The 17,493-nt window shown below is 53.6% G+C and overlaps 1 protein-coding gene across 3 annotated transcripts in view; it reads right to left on the minus strand.

Moving 5' to 3' along the window:
- Positions 1-17,493, minus strand: part of SH3BP4 (SH3 domain binding protein 4) — an 86,364-nt gene that overhangs the window by 56,222 nt on the left and 12,649 nt on the right. Inside the window, exon 1 of one of the 3 annotated variants that reach the window (XM_032394538.1) lies at positions 1,438-1,735. The exons of the other annotated variants lie outside the window; for them this stretch is intronic. The gene's annotated coding sequence lies outside the window, so the exon portion shown is untranslated. Of the gene's footprint in view, positions 1-1,437; positions 1,736-17,493 lie in introns of those variants that run through there. 3 annotated transcript variants of the gene reach the window in all.

Consider the following 17,493-nt stretch of genomic DNA (forward strand, 5'->3'; position numbering starts at 1 on the left):
GAAGGCTGAGAATATTTCGGATAACTTGGTGTGTTGAAGACTCAGACCCTGTTAGGACCGGGACTCGAGTCCTGGCTCTGTCTGAATGCTGTGCTGAATGTTCTTCTCAGTGGCGGGCAGGGTGGGGAGTCACCCGGCCCGGGCGTGAGTGCTGGCTGCTTCTTCCAGAGCCCCACGGCCACCCGCTCGCCCCTCCTCGGCCAGGGCCACCAGCCTGGTGACCTCTCGGATGCTCCTTCCTGGGGTCAAATCGTCACCCTGGCAACCTGTCACCTGGGCAACAGTTTAAGAGGCAAGAGAGGGAGACACGCAGCTCCACGCCTGACTCATCCCAAACTAAGACCCTGGGAAGCCTCCCCTCCCTATTCAGCTTTGTAAAAGGGCTGTTGAGGGGGGAGGCACCGGCCGCCCCATGGGACTGTGGTTTAGAAAACCCAGCCAAAGTGGTGGAGCAAAGGGCAGAATACTTACTCTCTAAGAGCACGAAATGATCCATCATTCATTAATCCAACTATGTATCACAGACCACTCCCCTCCCCCTGCCTCCGAGAACAAACCATACCCGCAAAGCGTATCTAGAAACTGGGTCAGAAACAGAAGCGCTGGGACACACACTTTCTGAAGCCCGAGACCTGAATAAAGTAATAAGGGGACCATTCTGTATTTTTAAATATTTATCCAAAATGAATCTGCAGTTTCTAATCTCTTTGTTGAGATAAGCACAATGTTATCCAGAAATGCAAAGCAGTCCCCAACCTCAGGGAATATCCTACTTTTTAACCAAGACGTTTTAAAAAATGCAATCTTCAAAAAAAAAGTTACGAAAACCCTGCAAACTCGAAAAAGCCACTGGACTGGTGTGCGCCTCGGGAAACGTTTCCACTGATGGCACCGGGCTGGGGGACTACCACCCCCCTGGCCACCAGCAAGGCTGCGTGGAAAGTCACCTCCCTCTGGGTCCCCCCAGCTTCCTGCTACAGCGTGAACTCATGGAATGGGGTCCTGGAGAGAACACAGCAGGCCAGGTGGTTATCATGGGGCCTGAGAGGTGGGTTCTGTCTGCCATCTCTCTTCCCGACAAAGCCATCTGCCCCTGCATGACCCGTCTCTCCGAATGCGGGCTCCGGGTATTTACTTAGGCTTGCCTTCATCATAAGCAACTGAAAACTAAGCATGAGAGGTGAACACGACTATAAATGCAGCCCGAGCTTCTGTGGCTGGTGCCCGTTTGGTTCAGGGGACAGCAGGAGGTTAGTATCAACGGGCCACTCTGTGTCATCTCACAAATTCCCATGGGCCTCTGCTCCTCGTAAAGCACAGAGGGACAGCAAGGGAAGGAAGAAACTCGGGTCCTGCATTCTGGAACTGGAAGGAAGAGCAAGTAGGCACAGAAATTCAAGCCTGGAAACGGAAGACACCAAGGGACAAAATGCTCACCCGAGTGCAGAACCGGGTGCGGGGGCTCTAGACGGGGAAGGTGCCGGCCAGCAGGTGCCCAGGGAGGACGCCAGGTGCACGGGGCGGAAGTCCCTCTGCAGGTGGGAGTCCCCAACTCCTTACGTCAGGCTCTGCATTCAGAGGTCAATCAAAACAGATGGATTCACAAATGTGAACCTGGCAGCTCACCACGGGGCCTTCTGGCCAAGGCACAGACACAGCTGGGTGATACGAATGAGCACATTCAGGCAGCTCTGGTCCAAGCCAGTGGGCTATTCTATAGTGTCAGAAATTCCCAGTTTAGAAAGCCAAGGAAATATTTTGTTCCATTAATTAGATACATTGGGCGCCTGGGTGGCGTCTGACTCTTGATTTCAGCTCAGGTCATGATCCCAGGGCTGTGGGATCGAGCCCCGTGTTGGGCTCTGTGCCGAGCCTGGAGCCTGCTTGAGATTCTCTCTCTCCCTCTCTAGACCCCTCGTCACTCACGTGTGCTCTCTCTCTAAAAAAAAAAAATAATAATAATAATAAGATACATTTACACTCTGCTAAACTGGAGAAAAGCAAAGGGTATTCACGCTCCAACGGACATTTTACATTAAAAATAAATACATTTGCCCTGGCTTGAGTCCAGGCTGAAGGCCAAGGCCATCAGAGCTCACAACTCCCACAGAGTTCCTGGCCTTAGGTTGGGCCTGGATCCAGTTCAGGCCCCGCAGTCCCAGGCCACATGTCAGCAGGGAAGCCCACCGCAGCCTTCTGAAGGCGCCAGGAGCTACGACCTTCAGTCCCCTGCATTCAGGGCTCTGCCCAAATGTCACTTCCTCAATCCCTCGCAGGAACTTGGTGGCCTGAAATGCCAACTCATTCTCTTTCAGTCTGGAGGTGAGAAATCTGAAACCAGTCTTAAAGTCAAGGTACTGGCAGGTCTGGTTCCTTTTGGAGGCTCTAAGGAGAGAATCCGCTTCCCAGCCTTTTTTGGCTTCGAGTGGCTACCTGTGTTACTGGCTTGTGGCCCCTCCTCCATCCTCAAAGCCCACCACCCTGATCCCTGTCTCCTTCATCACAAGGCCTTCCCTGGGGTCAGATCCCTTTGCCTCTCTCTCTTAAAATGACACTTGCCATTACATTATATTTAGGATAATCCAGGGTAATCTCTCCTTAAATGAATCATATCTGCAAAGTCCTTTTTCCGTATAAAGTAACATTCACAGGTTCTAGGATTAAGATGGGAATATCTCTGGGGGGGGGGGTAAAATTCAGCCATCCCATATCCCATCCAAACCAGCACACTTCCACCCCCCTCCCAATCCCTCAGGCGACTTATCACTCCTGACATTCTCTGTTGATCGTTTTATTTCCTTTCTCTTCTACTAGAAGCAAATGCTGCATGAAGGCAGGGACATCGTCGTGTTCAGCTGGGACCCCCGGAGCACAGCAGGTGCTCACTCAGTCGAACTACAGAAGCCCCCAGAGCAGTCACATCCGTGTCTGGAACAAGCTCACCTGCTCCATCCGTGGGGGCAGGAACCCACCCATCTCACTCACTGCTGTGTCCCCAGCCCCAAGCCTGCACCTAGCACATAGTCAGATGCTCCATTACTAGTACCTGTTTCCTGAACGTTCATACCTGCCACCTGCAGTTTGATTTTGGAGCAACTCATCCACTCCCAGGGGGTCCCAGCTGCCCTGTTCTTCCGCCAAACCTACCCTCCTGCTGCCTCACCTGCTTTCCCCGCTCACCTGCTTCCCCTGCCACCTGCCCACCTGGGGCCTGGCTTCCCCGAGCCATTTCAAGGCTCTCCTCCGTTTGGCCCTATTCCATCTCCAGCCTCCTTAGTACCCACGGCCAATTCCCTTCACTGACCAGGTCAGCCGCCCAACCCCAAAACCCCTGCACACACATCCCACCTTCTCCTGTAGGGAATGCCTCCTCAGTCCCCTCCCTGCCCATGCAGAAATGACCCAAGGTCCAGCTCCTACCCACCTCTCCCCCAAAGCCTGTGACTTCACTCTCGGCAGCACGCCCCGCCCCCACTTCGAGGCTGGCACTTCCAGGCCAGCCAGCCCAGGTGAGCTCCTTCCGGTTGCCTGGGGGTGCGTCTCTGATGAGCACTCGTGCTCTCCAGAGGATGACGCTACATTTCTCCAGTGCCCTCCTGCTCCCGGACCTTCCGTCAGGCAGACCGGCAGGTCAAGCCCCCACTCTGCATTTATGAGCTACATGCCGCAGGGCAGGCTGTGGGCCCTGCAGCGCTCTGCCAGATGGCCAGCCCTGTGCCAGCACCAGGAGGCGTCCACGCTCCGCACGGAACAAAACTGGGGAAGCCACAGGTGTGTCCCCGAGTGCCGCAAGCAAGCCAGCCCAGAGCAGGCGAGGCCCCTCCGCACCTGGGAGAGGCCCAGGCACCACATGAGACCCAGAACGAGGATAGCAAAGAACAGCCGGGGCTGAGGGGGGCATTGGCTCTCCAGAGAAAATACAGGACACCCAGTTAAATTTGAATTTCAAACGCAGAACAAATAACTGTACTAGTGTAAATATGTCCCAGATAGTCAAATACACCTGGATGTCGTGCATTTTTATTTGCTAAACCTACACCCCTACGGGGGTGGGGGGTGTACACGGGTGGGCACCCCAGGCTGTGCCTCACCTCCGGGGAGGGGTGGGGGGTGGCCTCCCAGGAAGGAGGAGGGGCGATCAGCCGCCAAGCCCGCTGTGGTCCACTCCTTCCGGACTTCACTAACAAAGATAGTAACTTCCCACTAAAGAACTTGAAAATAAATAAATAAAACAATTCTTGCTGGCTGGAGAAAAAGGTTGTTTCAATAATATTTTTCCATTCCCGCATCATCTGCAAGAACTCACAAACAAAGCAGCCACTTTCCAACAACAAAGATCGCCATGGAAACAGATCACCTCCATCCCGAAAATCATGACTTCACCTCACATTCCACAGAAACCGACTACAGACTGTTACCAGAAAAATCCCTGTGCAAACAAACAGAAGCCAACTGCCACTGAATGGCAGGAAATGGAACCGCTTTTTCTAATTTTAACTTTCTCTAGGAACGTACTTGTTCTAAACATGCGGGGCACAGTCTCCCCGGACCCACATTCCATCAGTGGAGGGATCACCTCCAGAGTGCAGAGCAAAATGCAGACTGAGAGTGGCTGGCGGGCAGGGCGCACCCCGAGCCCCAGGCCCAGTGCTGACTCACGGATTTCTCCAAAATGACGGAGGCTGACACCAGCTCCTTGAGCAAAAAGTACTCCCAGGCCAAGGGGGTGGCCCACAGGAGACCCAGCGGGCAGCCTCGCCAACAGGGATGCAGAGTCAAATAATTACAGTAAGCAGGAGCCTAATTTCACAGGGACAGCCAAGGCCGCCCAAAGACTGGACCTCGATGGGCCAGAACTGGCACCCTCGAAAGTAATTCTGTAAATGAGCCCCCTGAGACAGGATTCGGCTTTTGACTTATTGGGACTGTGAAAGTCTGCGAGGCCAAATGACAAACGGGAAAGCTTGCACCACTCCAAGCCAAGAAAGGCTCTTTTTCCAGAAAATTCAAAGAAATCCTGCCATTGAGTAAGGAAAAGGAGTTAAAAACCATGAAAAGGACCTTCACCTTGGAAACACCAGGAAAGCCGATAAACAAGTTTACGGTGATTTGTCCAGAAGGAAGCAAAAATTAAAACAAATTGGATACCCTCTCCCTTCCATCAGACCTCCTCCCAAAATGACAAGTCCTACCACAGGGAGCGGTGGTGGGGATGCAGAGCAACCCGAATGACCCGAACGTTGTTTGTGGGGCTCCCCACGGCGGGACCCCCCGAGAGAGGCATCTGCGTGCAGGTGGTAACAGCAAGGGCTATGAACAAGCTCTGGCCCTTGAGGGCAAAGGGAGTAAGTAAACGGAGGTATGAGCGTACAGTGGAAAACCACACTGTAGTAAGAGTCAATAAACTACAGCTAGACCCCATCCCCACAGGTGAACCTCAGGAACATGATGTGCAGCCAAAAAGGAACTCTCAGAAGATTACGCATCGGGCACCCCGCGCTGCGTAACAAATGACCACACACAACACACCCACTTCACGGTTCCTGTAGGTCGGGGATCCAGACGTGGCTTGGCTGGGTCCTCTACTTCAGGCTACAGTCAAGACTTGAGCCAGGCCTGGGCCTCATCTGAAGGTTTGCGTACTTATTGGCAGCTTTCAGTCCCTTCCCGGTTATCGAACCACAGGCCTCGGGTCCTTGCCAAGTGGGACTCTCTCTGTGGCATCGTGCATGATCAAAGCAAGCAAGAGACAGAGTCTGTCTTCAAGAAGGAAGTTATAATCCGATGTAACCTAACCATGAAGGGATGTCCATCACTGGACGAACCCTATCAGAAGTGGGATGCCAGGCTAGCCACAGCAGGGGAGGGATTACTCAAGGGTGTGAATAACAGGTGGGGACCCCTGGGGACCACATCAGGGTTGGCCGGCCACAAACAGAAAGTGCATGCTTCCATGTACATGTACGTTGCAAACACGAAAAACAATGGACAATGCTTAAGGACCCAATGTTTACTGGCTATGTGGAAAAACTATGAATAGCAGGGGAAAACCACCAAGTTCAAGTTAGGGGCTACTTAAAAGCTTACGCTAGACTGGGTAAAACACACCGGGGACGGGGTAGGAATTCAAAGGTGAAGTTCTACTTCTCGGCCTGGGTAATGGCTACATAAGTCTCTACAGGCATTCATTGTATTCCTGATTTTTCTGTTCACCCCCCAACGTGTTCTTTGTATCTACTCAACATTTAGGGACCCCAGGGCTGGCCTTCCGGCACCTCGTGGAAGAGCGAGGACGGGCGCCCTGCACACTGCTGCCGCCCCCCGCGCACCCTGCCCCGCAAACAAAACAGACCAGCCTCCACCCAGAAGCAGGGCCCACCTGGAAATCCTTCTCTCTCCTCCCAGCAAACCAAGTTCAAAGGCCTCCAAGCTTTACCTGGAAGCCTTCTCCTCCAGGGCTGGATTATGACTCAGAATCTGCCCCCCCTCTTCCCCGACTCCCTTCCCTGCAGTTAAAGTTGGGGTCAGAGGCCCTGCAGAGTTCACCCCCCCTTCATCAGGCCAGGGGCTCCCCTCCAGGGCCCCAAAGTGCCCTGCGCCCACGGTGGTGGTGGTGGTGGTGGGTGTTACCTCTTGAGACAACTAAAAACAAGAACCATCCATGGCTGCAAGCTGGGAGTCACCCAGACCACATCCTGTTTGGCTACAGCATTGATTCAATCATGCCAATATTGCCGAACAAAAGAACTTTCTACGCAGACTTACAGAAGAGAGACGTGACGTCAGCGGCAGGGAACCAGCCCAGCCAGAGTTCCTGCACTGGTCAGTGGGCACAAACGGCCCGAGGGCAGGCCAGCGAGGCCTCCAAGGTTTCGGTGGGGGGGAAGGGGGAGCAGGGCCAGAGCCTCTGGTCCCTGAGCCCACGGGCTGAGAGGGAGGACAGTGCCTGGGACCTTGCATTTTGCCCGGCCCTGCACACCCTGGTCGTAGCAGGATCCCAAATAGTTGAGTGAATGAGTGAACGAAGCACCTCTCCAGATGACATGAGGAAATGCACACTATGAATGGATCACCGGAGGGGGACCAGAGCACCGCCCCCCCCCCACACCCCGCGAGGCCCGTGGCGGCGGGAGCCACCCCGCTCTCCTGACTCCTGTCCCATGGCCAGGCAACATGTTGAAAGGGAGGAAGGAACACAAAGGAATAAAGAACTCTCGAAGTCCAGCCCCCTAAAACCCAGGCCTTCCCTGGGAAAATCCTCCACAAACTGCACAGCCTGTTCCTACTAGAGAAGGGACCAGAAACTGTGTTTTCTCTAAGGTACCTTAAGCACATGAGGAATCTGGACGAGTTTCCTCCATGACCGTATGGGGAATGTTGTGGTTTTTAACTGAAATGTGTCGTGAGTCTCGGTTGGGGATGGAGAGACAGACACCCGGGTTTGAGAAGTGAAGGGAGGCCGGGGGAGGACCTGCTGGAGAGCCTCGCCAGCCATGAGGGGGGTCCCCGGTGCAGTCAGGACCCTAAAAAAAGGGGCCATCCTAGCTCTGGGTCACCTCACGTGAGCCCTCGGGGCCCCGGGGCTCATCTCTGAGAAGGGTGGACCCCAGAGGCTCACAGTGGCTGGTGCTCACCCAGCGCAGGGCCTGGAAACTCTGGTTCGATGCACATGAGTGCAAACACATCCCCCGGGAAACGCCACCTGTCCCCCCTGAGCGCTGATGTGCAGACTTGGGACTGCCCAGGGTTCAGGACCCGGTTCCCACCCTCGCCTAACTGCAGGGCCTTGAGCAGGCAGGCGAACCACCTTCCTCTCTGAAAAGGGGCAAAAACGGTGTCCACCTTGTGGGGCTGTTGTGGGGAGTGAATCATAGGTGTGGAGTGTTAGAACAGTGCCACGTCCACGGTCAGAGCCACCTCCGTGCTCACAGGACAGAACCCCACGTGCGCACACACACACACACCCCCACAAGCCGCCTCGGACGCTCCCGGCTCTCCCGCTCCTCCCACCTGCCACCGCCTTGTCTCTCTGCAATCTCCTCCCTTTACTCAGGCGCAGGCTTATCTCTCAGTTCATCCTTCTGACAAAATTTCTGACAAGTTGTGAAGCATGAGCCCTCTCCTCCCAGAGGGCTCCACCACTGCCAGCCCAGACGGAAACTCTGCCGACCGCGGAGGCCCTGCCACTCAAAGTGCAGTCTCAGGTCAGAAAAGCACCTCCCCGAGACCTCCTGTGCCAGGATCTGCATTTTAACAAGATCCCCCGGGTGATCTCTGAGCACAGAGATCTGAGAAGCGCTGGGCTGGAAGACGGCAGGTGCAGCCGGGGACCAGCGTTTGTCCACACGCTCTCCTCACGTCAGGTCCTGTAAAAAAGACTTCTTGCCTGAGATTCCGAACCCCGTGTCTGTGAGTGCGTGCATGCGTGCCCCTGGCGGCTTTCCCGGTGCTGGGCATGTAACGGTGCTCGATCCCTGTGCCCCGACTCACGGCATAAACCGAAAACACCTAAAGGACAGAGGCCTCAAAGCAGCCGTGTGTATTCTGTACATACGTTAATCGGCCATCTTCAGAGGAGACAATCTCATCCTGTTGTCCATACATCAATCTCGAGTTGCTAAAAGGATTAGTGGGGTCCTGGGACGCCACCCCAGCACCTGCAGCCCCACTCTGAAGCCCGACGTTCTGGACTCTGAAAGTCAGAGCAGCTTATAAATGGGCCCATTGTCCCTGCTGCTCTGCTCCCTTTCTCAAGTTCACCTGGCAAAAAGATGATCTGTGTTTGTGTTTGGAAGCCAGCTCGCTCATTGGCCAGGAGAGCGGCTCACCTCTAAATGTCTGGTCCAGCGGAGAACAAAGAACGTGCTGACGGAAAGAGTCAGGCCACGGCCCGAGCCGGAGTGGACCGGGCCCACTGCACTTGGCTTTGTAGAGAAGGGCTGTTTCTGGCCAGGGCGTGGGGGCCCTGGGCTCCCCCTGGCAGGGGGCGCCTGGTACCACTGGCCGGCATTAGCAGGCTACCCGCACCCCAACACCAGCAGGGGTGGGGCCTCGTAACGCAGACATGCCTGCAGAGGGCCAGCCCAGCCGAGAGCCACGCCAGGGGCCCCCACTGCCCACTGCCTTCCCTAACACTCTTTTGTCTATTCTTAAAGATAAGCTTTCTTTTAGAATAGATGCAGATTTACAGAAAAGATGTGAAGATAATGCAGGGAGTTGCCATATACCTCCCGACACCCAGTTTCCCTTTTACTAACCTCTCACATTAGGATGACACATTTGTCCAGAGGATGAACAGATGCAGACACATATAATAAACTAAAGTCCATTCTTTAACCAGATTTCCCTGCCACCACCCCCCCCCGCCCCACCGGCTATCCTTCTTCGGTCCCATCCAGGACACCACGTGACATTTAGTCGGTCTCCCGAGGCTCCTCGTGGCTGTGACAGTTCAATTCCTGCCTCGCACCCCAGGCTTCACCTGTCCAGGCCCCGAACTCTGCAAAGCACCAGGCACCTACTGGCTGGGCCACGCTCGGCCTGCTCCCAGGGGCAAGACCAAGATGTGTGCCAGGCGCATGTCACACGCGCCTGTAATCAGGGTGAGTTTTACGATTATCCCCATTACAAATTGCCACGTGTCCCAGCCAGGCAGGCCTGCTGTGGTTCGAGATGCACTGTATCCCCCTCCAGTGTGGGCACAACCAACTGGCTCAGATCCACCTAATTCCCTCCCTCCTCCCACTCATTGGCCAAAAAGCACCCCAACACCACCCAGTCAACACACAGGGCACCATGGGGAGGGAGGAAGTAGCAAGAAGCCGGAGAAGCTGTGCCCAGCAATGATTCCCTTGTTTATTTCTGAGCTAGGAAAGCTCGTCCATGCCAGCAAGGGCAGGAGCCCCGGGTCTCCCTGAGCACCGAAAGGGCAAAGCCCATCCCTAAGGCAGAAGCCTCAGGGCTGGTCAGGCTGAAGCTTCCAGGAGCTCTTGCCTCAAAGTCGTGCCTCAGGATCGCTGTTAGCCTAGAGCCCTGTGTCCTCCTAGAGCCACCCTACCCCCTCCGCCCAGCGCAGTCTCTTACGGGGAGCACGTGGGGTCAAGTTCACGGATCTCTGAATGCATTTTCCCGCGGCTGGTGAGGAGCTGGCCCACGATAAAGGAAAACATTCCTTCTCGGGGGTTCAGGAGAAGTTTCCCAACCACACCTGTCAAGCTAGACCCAGAAAAGCCCTTCGAAAGGGGCTCACATTCCATGTGGGCGGGGCTACCTGCAGGCCCCCCCAAATCCAGGCTTCAGAAAGGGGAGCAGGGCGGAGGGAAGTGAGAGAAAGCATTCACTGTCTGCTCCAGAGGGCCCGAAGCATGTATTCCTTCCCCCAAAGCTGGAGTGGCTGCTAGGCTGGTGCCTGCCCCATGAAGGGCGGCTGACAACGCCTCGCTGGCTTGCTTTCAGAACAGAGGGAGCACTCACGGCTTCTGCCCAGCGAGGGTGTCTATCGAGCTGGGGACGCCTGCCAGAATCGCAAGCAAGGCTGGCCCGGGTGCGCAGGAGAGGGTGCGCTCCTGCTTTCGGTCACCACGCAGTGCGTGAAGAGCTACCGCCAACAACGGCCCCGGGAAGACAGCGTTCCACCTCACGCCGGGATGGCCATGTCGCCGAACACGTGCAGGGGACGCCAGGGTGGCCAGCCAGCGCTTTCCCACCGCTGCTGAGCGAAAAAGCAGGTCTGCAGGACTGAGCGCGAGTGACCCCGTTTCTGAAATAATGTCCAAGTGATCTTTATCTCACAGTGATGGAGGTATAGGCAGTCAGGTGACTTTTAATTTCTTCTACAGGCTGCATTTTCTGAGTCTACGAGAAGCACAGATCGCTCATACACAAACAGACCGGACAATGAACGGCCAGCCTTCATGGGCCCTGGGCAGCCTCGAGCCTCAGGTTCCAGGTCCCCAGGGCGATGTGGGTGTTTTAGATGTTATTCCTCACACTGGACTTCCATTATATGGGTTCTTGAAACAATCTGCAAGGGGGGAGGTGGCTTTCTGAGAGTAATGCCGGGAGAGGGCTTGTTCCCTCTTTTCATGAAGAAACGTCTCCTTCTAAATGGTCTACTCCAGAAATAAGCTCCCCCAACAACTGTGTGATAGGAGAAAACCCCGGACATCTCGAACAATTCACTAGAGTCTTCATTTTTACCCCAAGCCCTGTTTGTACCTATATAGTAAAGAAAAAGGCTTGTGGAAAACAATTTATGGAAAATCTAAGTAACTAAGTGCCATTGAGAAGGAGCAGACTTGCCCACAAGCATGAAAAGACACTCACCGTCAATAATCCCTGAACGCAAATCAAAACCACAAGGAGGTACCACCTCACCCGCATTAGAGTGGCCACCATCAAACCGACAGAACGCAGCAGGTGCTGGGGACCCTGCGGAGCTGGGACCCTCGTGCCCTGTAGCCGGGAATGTAAAAAGGTGCAACCGTTGTGCAAACAGCATGGTAGTGCCTCGAAAAATTAACAGAAGCACCAATATGACCCAGCGATCCTACCTCTCGGTATATACATCCAAAAGCATTGGAAGCAGGGTCTCAAAAGATATTTGCACACTCCCGTGCATAGCAGCGTTATTCACAAGAGCCAAGAAGTGCAACCCAAATGTCTGTGTGTAGATGAACGCATAAAGAACATGGGGTCTATCCTCACAATGGAATATTATCCTGTCTTGAAAAGAAGGAGGTCCTGTCACCCACTCTGCCACGGACGCACCTTGAGGACATTACGCTGAGTGAAAGAAGGCAGTCACAAGAGGACAAATACTGCATGATTCCACCCAGAGGAGGGATTTAAAACAGTCACGTTTATAATAGAGCCAGAAAGCAGGAAGGTGGTTACTAGGGGCTGGGGAGAGGGAGGAATGGGGAGATGTGGTTTGATGGGTAAGTTTCAGTTTTGCAAGACGAAAAAAGTTGGGGGATGTAGATGTCTTTACACTACGGAACTGTGCACTTAAAAACCATCAAGATGGCAAATTTCATATTATGTGGTTGTTTACAATTAAAAATAAGTCAGTAAGATTTTTAAAAAGAGAGGGAGGTCATAGGGGCGCCCGGGTGGCTCAGTGAAGCATCTGCCTTCGGCTCAGGTCATGATCTCGGGGTCCTGGCATCGAACCCCGGGTGGGGCTCCAAGCTCAGCGGGGAGGTCTGCTTGTCCTTCTCGCTCTGCCCCTCCCCCATCTTGTGCTCGCTCTCAAATAAATAAATAAAATATTAAAAAGAGAGAGAGAGAGAGAGAGAGAGGGAGGTCATATATACCGTAGCCTAGTTCGTTTGCTCAGATTGCTTATGAACAAATGTGTATCTGGCAGCGCCCTGCAGCTACACACACACACTCTTTTCAGTTCGGGCCTGGTACCCACAAGACAGGTCTGAAGCAGTTAAAAAAAAAAACCCTCCACTCCCAGTTGTTTGATGTGGCAAAAAGTGACCCTGCTCCCCCAAAGCTAATAAACAAAAAAGACAAGTCTACCTGCACGCCACCTGGGAACACACAGACACAGAAACCTGAGCAGTACAGGTCAGCAGAATCCACCGCGGACGGAAGGAATCAGCCAAGGTCAGTCAAGGTCACTTAACCAAGGAAAGTGGTCTAGACCCTGGGAGACAGCCCGCTCCAGGGGGAGAAGAGAGACTCACTTTTCACCCTCTATTGTCTGTAATACTTGGAATTGTTACAAAAGCCCTTGTTATTCTTATAAAACAGATTTAGGTACACCAAAAGCTTAGAAAAACATCATCTTGGGAATGATACCCGAGATGCGTATTCCAATGGGGTGGGGGGGTGGTCACTCTAACCTGGTGATTTTCTGTCTTGGCTGGGGGCAGAGTCACCTTAAGATGCTCTTAAATTTAGAGATGCAGAGGCCCCAGCCCCAGGCCGACTGACTCTCTAGGGGAGGGACCTGTGCAATAGTTTTAACCTTCACAGGTGATATTCTAAACCTGCTGAGGTTTAGAGATTCACCAAGACCTCCCCTGTGGTCACAAGAAAAGTAAGGATGCTGCCTGTTCCAGGTCTCAGTACTGATGCTGGAGACTACGGGGTTCTGCCCAGATCAGCCGGAACTGAGACACCAGGACGCCGAGGCTCACTGTGTGTGTGTGTGTGTGTGTGACAGACAGACAGACAGACAGACAGATGGGGGCGGGAGGACTGTGGAGTTCTGCCCAGAGCGGCCAGAACTGAGACATCAGGACGCTGAGGGTCACTGTGTGTGTGTGAGAGAGAGACAGACGGACAGATGCCACAGGGAAGGGGGGATATTTAGCCTTAAGGCCTTGGGAGGAGAGTCCCACCAGGCAGGAGGCAGCAAAAACAAGGACCAGCGGTACAAACACGCATCACTTCCGGAACCATGGTGGAATCTTAGGGACTGGCCTGGAGGATGCAGGGAAGAGCAGGCTGGAGATGAAAGTGCTCAAAGGCCAGCCTGCCAGTCCCTGTAGGCATGTCACGCTGAAAAGTTTAGGCTTACTCTACAAAGCCAGGAAGGCCTCAGAAGTCTGCAGGCCACATCGTGTTTTCAGTACTTGGGAAAGAGCAGAGGCCACGGGTGAACCGTGTCCAGCACGCTGAAGCCGCTGGTGTGCGTGAAGGACTCAGTCAATGAATGGGCAGCAAGAACAAGGGGGGGCGGGGTCACAGAGCCACTCCGCTCACAGCTGACGTCAGCACACACGGGCCGTGACGTGACTGCGGAGTCCCACAGAAACCCAGCAGTACACGTACCACACAACATCCCCAATACAGAGAAGGGGGTGCTTTGAGCACTGGGGTCGGGGCTGGGACCCAGACCCTCACCATAGCCCACAGTCATCCCCAGATGAAAGCATTAAACATACACAATCAAAACCATATGCACACAAGACCGCAAAACCCACCTAATTAGATATCCCCACACAACAAAAACTGGGTAACAACAGACGCAAAAACACACACGTCAAACTTCTCAGTGAAAACTGGGCCGTGGGAAGAGGAGGGATGGAGGACGGGAGTCTGGCCAAGAGTCTCACGTGGCCCAGGGAACAGAGTCCATGAGAACCAACCCCGCACACACTCTTGACACTCTGGTGACTCCAGTGGGCATGCTCTCCGTTCTAACCCCAAACCAAGGAGAAGGAGCTCACCAAGAGCGCCGAGAAGCAAACTCTTCAGATCAGGTGGCGACAAAACCAATGGTAGCATCATTACACCGAAGAAGAACAGTCCAGAAAGGGGGCTTTCAGCCAGTGAAAAGAATCGCTTACACACGGCATGAAATCCATCTAAAGCAAGACGACCCACAAAGGGGGACAGCGGAGTATCAGAAAACAGGACTGGAAATGTTGAACACACACTAGAGAGGATTTTTACACTGACAAAACTGTAAAGTGACAAAAAGATCTGATTATCACGCTGAAGACACGGTTAGCGGTAATCCGGAGAGAAGGACGTTCCCCGCAGTCACGTGAGGGAACGTGAGCCCAGCTCCCGAAATCCGATAGTCCCACAGACAGAACATATGGCACCCACCACAAAACACAACATCACCGATGAGCTGAATTTAATCGACCTACATCAAACTTCCTATCCTGGAGAAAATGCGGTTGCTGTATGAGTATCCGAGGAATACCCGGAAACACTGGAAGCATTCTTGAAGCCTTTATGGAGCCCCAGTGCAGTCATACCAGAAGTTAACCAGAAAATAAGGGGGAAGAAAGAGGGAAAAACAGAAAAGGAAAAACATGAAATACTTGAAAAAATAACTCCCGGTTAAGGAGGATATTAAAATAGGAGCCGAAGACTGCTCAGAAAGAGCAAGCTCAGGGTCCTGCTGGCTCCAGGCAGTCATCATATGACGATTTCTGGGGGGCCCCACTATGGAAACACAACTGTAACCATGCATCCCCACCGGGGTTCTACTGATGCTGCCCCTTCCGTTTATACCCTCTGGGTTCAAACATTCTGGAACCTTCCATCAGTCATCACCTTTACCACAAAGCTAACCTGAGTTCCAGACCTTCTGGGCAACTATAGCCTGCCATTCATTCCATCAGCCGTGGCCCGGTTATGAAGGACCAGGTGGCCCTGGGCCTGAGGGAGGGAAGGCCCAGTGGGGCTTCTCATCTTGTACTAATTCTTAGTTCAGTATATAGTGGCTACTCAGAAAGGCACCACAAAATGGGAGATATCTGAGGGCAAACTTGTTAGGTATAAAGACTTATCTCTGAGCATCTACCACTCAGGGTCGTGAGGGTCCGTGATTCCAGATGATCTCAAACAAGAGCGCCGTACGGTGCCTGATGCGGTGTGCATCTTGACAAATGACAGCTTGGATGGAAACAAGGGGGACGTGGTCACACAGCCCCACGTCACGCGGGAAGGCTCACGTGTGCTTGCCAAGTGTGAGGGCACAGTGGGGAGAGAGAACGGACACTCTCTCCTGCCCAGCTCCCCACCCTCCCGGCATTAGGGTCTCCTCCACCCCCACCCCCAATCCCTCAAGCCTTGGCTCCTGCTGGTGGACTGGAATCATCCAGACCACCCATGTGGCCATCACCTGCCCCTTCTCATCTCAGCTGAGACCTCACCTTGCCTGCCTGCTCACACCACTGCCCCCCACATTGCTCCTGGGTCGGGTTCTGGTTAGCAGCTCGTTCATCCCGGGGTTTCTCTGCCCTGGGGGAGATCGGACACCCAGTGTGGGGCAGAGCAGTGTGGTGGTTGATAGCCTGGACTCCAATCTGGCTTCTGCACACACAGCTCAGACAAGTCTCCTACCCTCCTGGTGCCTTAGTTTTCCCCTGTTCCACAAGGATGGCAAGAGTCCCTCCCCACAACAGTTGTAAGGACAAAGCCATGGGATGGCACACAGCAAAATGTCAGTGACGTCTTAACTACCACTATTAGCTATTACTACTATTATAAGCATCACATATCTGCGTTATGCAAGACGCCCAGGAAAAATCCAAAGAAGAGAGGAACTACAGAAACACGATTTGTTAGCAAAGTGGCATTCCATAGTTTTTTAATACTTCTATTATCAAGCATAATGTTCACTTAATTAAAGAGGCTGTTTATACTTTCTCTGCCAGACAGGCGACGTTCGCATTAATTTGCCGTCTACGAAAATGACTTTATTTCTGAAGTTTCTGAGGCTCCTTACAGTTCAAAGCCAGACATGGGGGTCAAGGACGCAGAAGCCCCGCAACCTGGGAAGCAAGATGGGAAATGAGGTGCTCGTCAAACTGAGTCAACCCCGCTGCAGTGCTTGCGAGCAAATGCCCTTCGGCGACACGTCTGGGGTGGAGTCATTCGCGGTGATCTTTGTCCTTCCGCGCGGAGGGTCTACGTATGCGCGGCCCACTGCTGCAAGCGCAAGCCCCGGGTTCACGGTCAAGTGTTTGGGTAAACATCCCTCCCCTGTCAGTTAACACCCAGGCATCAGCACCACATAATAGTCTTTACTCCCTTGTACTGCGTATACTCGCTGGGTCCCTGGACACATTCATGAGCCTCTTGGCTTCGGTGTCATCATGGGTAAGAAGGGAACGATGCCACTTACCCCCTGGGTTTCCACAAGGGTCCACTGGGCGAGAGGCCCCGGCGCAGACAGTATTAGCTACCGCTTCCGGGTCTCCTCTTCTCTCCCCAAATATTTTAAATGTAAACATGACTTTGTTTCATTGAAGACAATGGAGGGGGCTGGGGGCGGACAGGTGATGACCACCCCAATCCCCGCCCGCCGATTTTCATATTCAAACAACCATGATTTCTGTGCACTCCCTTCCAGGCCTGTCTGCGGGCTCCACAGAGCTGCCTATTTGTAATTCCCGGCGGTAAAATCTGAAGGCAGAGGACAACCACAAACAACCTGACATATTCAAAGTCACACTCGCTCAAGTTTTCCCCGTAGTGCCTAATTTACAGTCCTCCTCAAAGCCATAAATGGGCATTTTGTCGTGCACGCCTTGCTCACCTGTTACTCGCGGCCTCCAACACGGCACTCCCCTCGGGGATCCCTGCCATTTTCTCCAGGCTCCTGCTCATTGAAATAACCCGGCTTCTTCCCAGAAAAATCATCAGGCTCCCAATTTAGCAAGCAGCCAATTTCTCGACAATTCCACTAATGACACAAAAGCGGTGTTTATGACATCATGTTCCAGCTCTTAGATAAGTTCTTTTAACCTTGAAAAAGGCATGGTTTTACTCCGAGCACGTTGAGGACAGTTGGTTGTCCTCCCGGGGCAGAAGGCGGCATGGAAGGTCCTCCCCAAGTAGAACCAGGATTAGCCGGGTCAATGTGGGTTAAACACAGAAATCCGCTGGATGGCCAGCAAAGCCGCCACCTCCCAGCAGCTCAGGCTCCTGCGGCCCGAGAAGGGGGCTGTCAGGAGGGGAAGGACGGCCCAGCCTGGTGGGTTTCAGAACCTGACAAGGAAGGCCGGGGAT

This window comes from Phoca vitulina, unplaced genomic scaffold (genome assembly GCF_004348235.1).
Source record: "Phoca vitulina isolate PV1807 unplaced genomic scaffold, GSC_HSeal_1.0 scaffold1, whole genome shotgun sequence".
NCBI lineage: Eukaryota > Metazoa > Chordata > Mammalia > Carnivora > Phocidae > Phoca > Phoca vitulina.